Raw genomic sequence first — 5,515 nt, 5'->3', positions numbered from 1 at the left:
GTAAAGATGCTCTACAGTACACAGATACCGCCTCTCAAGATCAAAGGCAATAATTTCAAAGTTTCCAAAGATAAAAACATATTTCAGGTATTATGCCGTTACACTCCAAGCAATAAATTCGTTAACGCACCAAATCCGACAAACATGACAGAGGCAGCTACTCACGGACGGTAGATTGATAGGGAGATCACCGAACAACCCGAACCACAGGTTGCTCTAACACGCTCCTAGTCCACAAGGGAAAAACGTACCACACAATTTATAAACAACCACCTTCCCGCGGGTGGGCAAACGGAGAAGAATGGTGGGACGACCCCAAAGCAAAACGGCTGGTGACCTCACCAAGAAAACAAGTAGAATTTAACAAGAATAAATCAAACGACATATCACCAATCACTTAACTTCTAATAAACTGCGATTTCTCGAGAAGACCTGGTGCAGCACCCCCAACGCTCTCCCGAACTGTCCGCTGCCAGCCGCTTCAAAGGACACAGGAAGACGCGCCGATCTCCCGTCTCACGGCGTCGCAGCTCGCACCGGTCAGACTGATGTCGTGGGTTGACTCCTGTTGCTCTCGTGTCGACCGCGAAGTCACTACCCCTCGCTATACGCCGCAGCCCACTGGACTCACATGGCGACCTCAGATGCGCCGACGCTCAAGACGGACAAGTCATCTTGTGTCTCAGTGCGCGACTGACCAACCGATCGATCCGTCCGCCAATGACCATTCCCCTTAGCAAACTCGAGCAGACTGGCGGCCTAACGCGCAGACTCAGATGCAGTTACTAAGCCCCGACCGGGCGACAACTAGCTGAGTTCTCTTACTGGTGAAGTGGAAAGAGTCTCATTTTTCCGGCCTTAAAGGTTGATCCGAACGACAGACATACTAGCACTCCGAACGACAGACAAACTGCCTAACAAATGCGGACGAGAGACGGACTAGCAAGCTGAGGACGAGAGACTGACCCAGACTGACCGACTGGCGAGTTCATAACGCCCCTTAAATGCACGTGAACAGCAACCTTTCCCCTTTCCCACCAGAGGGAGACACCAAAGCTGCGATTGCCACAGCGGCGCCACCGCCAGAAAAGGAGGCCGACTGCTTCACACTACGCGCTGCGGCGCGCTCTTCAAAACAGCACTTTTTATCACGGCTCAGAATGACTAACGATTAATCGTTGAACACAGTAATAACTATAAAAGTCTGTTCGAATGCATTTTGAGGCACCTAAAGTTGAAAGACCTCATAAAACTATTTTTAGGAAAAGGAGATTCCAAATTTAGAACCATTGGCAGAATCCTAAGGAAATAAGACTCAGGCACAAAATAAGTAGCTTACAACACTCTTGTCTGACCAGTTATTAGGTGTTGCTCATCAGTATTTTGTCTTACCAGCTGGTATTAATGGAGGGGACAGAAGATACAGACACGAGCATGTAGGTTCGTTCGTTCGTTAGTAAAAGCCATAGCATCACTGGGAGATGATAACTAGTCTCTAGTGGTAGATGCTCCAAGAGAGGTTTGAGCACCAGGGAAAAGTTTACTTCCACAAAACTGTGAGCGTCAATTCTGAGAAGATTCAGGCAACATGTACATGACATATGTCTTAATGAGCTGTCTGGATGACGTAGAGGAACTCCCTTGGCCACAATATCCCCAGATCTGTAGATCTGTCCCCAATAGAACGTATTTGGGACCAGCTCAGACATCAGATCCCTTCCAGGGACACAGTATCCAGGATATCAAGGACCAGTTACTACAGTTGTGAACCTGTGTGTCCCAGGAAAGGATACAACAGCTTTATGACACACTCCCCAACCGAATAAGTGCATGCATCTAGGCCTGAGGAGGTGCAACATCATACGGATTATTGGGCTCATACTGTCAAGTTTTTGGCAAATTTGTCTTAGTTTTGTAATCACTGAAATAATATCACTTACCCTCTCGGCCCATGAGTTCATACCAACACTGGGGCTTGTGCACTAAAATCAAAGGCTTCTAATTATTAAACGTTGTGATAATCTGAAAAACGCTATTATAACTAGTTATTGAGAGCAGCTTCTGATGCAGCTAACGATCTAAATTCTATGAACTGATGAGATAAGTGGGCAATTTCAGGAACTGGGGTGTCAGGTTAAGCCTGCAGCCCCCTCTCTCGATGGATATACTGTACGCCCACACACTTGTATGTGGTACACTCAGGGTCACACCCCTCCTCTCTACCCTGAGCCAATAAGAAGCAAGCTGTCTTCTTTCCCCTCGTCCATTCATGGTTTCTGCTCCGCAGTGGAAGATCTGGAGTGTTTGGAGTCATGGTATGGATATTTCTAATAAATAATGATGATAAAGAAATTTTATTATTATTCCAATTTTATTGTTACAAATATTTGACTTCAGCCATTAGAGGTCTGTACACTGTAGTGTGAGGACCATCAGCATCAGCAGAGAACTGTACTTAAAAAAATTGTGGCAAATATTATCATAATTTTGCGTGCTAAGACACTTCGGCATTACAGTGTGTGTATAAATTAACGTGGTCATAGCATATTCTGCAAAACGTCGATTAATGTTAACGCACCTTATGATGTAAGATACTTTTGCATTATAGTGAGTGGCTGGATTACTAAAATTTTATGACGTCGTGGCATATTCTGCAAAAGACAGATAATGTTACTCCACCCGCTCCTCTAGGCATATTGTGTGTGGTAGGTAAGCTGTGGTAAAAAATTACTGTTTTGAAGAGTGCGCCGCAGCGCGTTGTGTGAAGCAGTCGCCCTCTGTTTCTGGCGGTGGCGCCGCTGTGGTAATCGCAGCTTTGGTATCTCCCTCTGGTGGGAAAGCGGAAAGGTTGCCTGTTCACATGCATTTAAGGGGCGCTATAAGCTCGGCAGGGGTCCCAACCACCACCACTATCATTTTCACCTCTCCCTCTGCTGCTCCAACCACCATCACATGGAGCTCATCCTCCACCCCCCTTCCCGTCCTTCCTTCTCTCCCTGTCCACCCCACCCCTGCGCCATTTTCGGCTGTAACTACCCCCAACTCACCCTCCCCTATCACTGTCGCCCCATCGACAGCTACTGACTTTCCACAGCTCCCTGCACCGCCTCCGACAGGCTCCAATCCAGCACGGATTTCGGCTCGACGTTCCACAGTCTCTGTGACACCCACGCCCCTCCCTCTGCGTCATCCGCTACTCAGGGTGGTACTGCCCCCCGCCATCTCCCCCTGCAACCCATCCCCCAGCCCCCTCTCCACCCTGTCGTGACCGCGAAACATTCGAAGCACCCGTATGTTGATTCTTCCACCGAAATCTCCTCCAAGAAAACCCCCGATCCCCGTGACCCACCCACCCCCATGGACGCAACCCCGACCCTCGACCCTGCCACGCCTGCCACTCACAACTTCGTCCTCTCCAATCCTGACCCTCAATTCCTTGACGGCCGCTCACTCATTGTCGCCATCCGGAAATACACTCCTGGAAATGGAAAAAAGAACACATTGACACCGGTGTGTCAGACCCACCATACTTGCTCCGGACACTGCGAGAGGGCTGTACAAGCAATGATCACACGCACGGCACAGCGGACACACCAGGAACCGCGGTGTTGGCCGTCGAATGGCGCTAGCTGCGCAGCATTTGTGCACCGCCGCCGTCAGTGTCAACCAGTTTGCCGTGGCATACAGAGCTCCATCGCAGTCTTTAACACTGGTAGCATGCCGCGACAGCGTGAACGTGAACCGTATGTGCAGTTGACGGACTTTGAGCGAGGGCGTATAGTGGGCATGCGGGAGGCCGGGTGGACGTACCGCCGAATTGCTCAACACGTGGGGCGTGAGGTCTCCACAGTACGTCGATGTTGTCGCCAGTGGTCGGCGGAAGGTGCACATGCCCGTCGACCTGGGACCGGACCGCAGCGACGCACGGATGCACGCCAAGACCGTAGGATCCTACGCAGTGCCGTAGGGGACCGCACCGCCACTTCCCAGCAAATTAGGGACACTGTTGCTCCTGGGGTATCGGCGAGGACCATTCGCAACCGTCTCCATGAAGCTGGGCTACGGTCCCGCACACCGTTAGGCCGTCTTCCGCTCACGCCCCAACATCGTGCAGCCCGCCTCCAGTGGTGTCGCGACAGGCATGAATGGAGGGACGAATGGAGACGTGTCGTCTTCAGCGATGAGAGTCGCTTCTGCCTTGGTGCCAATGATGGTTGTATGCGTGTTTGGCGCCGTGCAGGTGAGTGCCACAATCAGGACTGAATACGACCGAGGCACACAGGGCCAACACCCGGCATCATGGTGTGGGGAGCGATCTCCTACACTGGCCGTACACCACTGGTGATCGTCGAGGGGACACTGAATAGTGCACGGTACATCCAAACCGTCATCGAACCCATCGTTCTACCATTCCTAGACTGGCAAGGGAACTTGCTGTTCCAACAGGACAATGCACGTCCGCATGTATCCCGTGCCACCCAACGTGCTCTAAAAGGTGTAAGTCAACTACCCTGGCCAGCAAGATCTCCGGATCTGTCCCCCATTGAGCATGTTTGGGACTGGATGAAACGTCGTCTCACGCGGTCTGCACGTCCAGCACGAATGCTGGTCCAACTGAGGCGCCAGGTGGAAATGGCATGGCAAACCGTTCCACAGGACTACATCCAGCATCTCTACGATCGTCTCCATGGGAGAATAGCAGCCTGCATTGCTGCGAAAGGTGGATATACACTGTACTAGTGCCGACATTGTGCATGCTCTGTTGCCTGTGTCTATGTGCCTGTGGTTCTGTCAGTGTGATCATGTGATGTATCTGACCCCAGGAATGTGTCAATAAAGTTTCCCCTTCCTGGGACAATGAATTCACGGTGTTCTTATTTCAATTTCCAGGAGTGTACTACCCCAATGCCCCCATTTCCCTTTTGATTCCTCACAAGGACTTGGTCCTCATTAAATCCCCCAATGCTTCCTTCCACACCAATCTCCTCTCCTGCATCGCCTGTATCCAATTTGGTCAACGTGCAACCCTCCCCCCCTCTACCACACCCCATCCTCTCCCCATCAGCCTCAACCTCCCCAACATCCGCCAACCTTCACCGCTGTGATGACGAAGCTTAGCCCCGTGATCATGGAGGCTGAGGTGTTGGTGGAACTCAACTCCCGGCCTGACATAGAAATCCGCTCAGTCCGTTGCATATTCAATGATGCCGAGCTGACTTTTCTCATCCTGATATTCACTGAATCCTCCTCCTCCATTGACTGCCTCCTCACCAAGGGAGCCCTCATCTACAATCGCCGTCATAAGGTGGACCCCTCCCGTTCCCCAGTTCAATCCTACCACTGCCAATGCTGCCTCACATACAACGACCATGTGACCTCTGCCTGCAAGAACCCCCCTACTTGTCCCCACTGCAAAGCTTCACACTTCCTCAAGAATTGCCCCAACCTCACCTCTCCCCCTCCTGCAACACCTGTAACGAACCACATCCTACCTACTCCTCGAAGTGTAAAGCGA

The sequence above is a fragment of the Schistocerca americana genome, chromosome 2 (genome assembly GCF_021461395.2).
Source record: "Schistocerca americana isolate TAMUIC-IGC-003095 chromosome 2, iqSchAmer2.1, whole genome shotgun sequence".
NCBI lineage: Eukaryota > Metazoa > Arthropoda > Insecta > Orthoptera > Acrididae > Schistocerca > Schistocerca americana.
The sequence above is the reverse complement of the archived record's forward strand: the minus strand, read 5'-3'. Positions refer to the sequence as shown.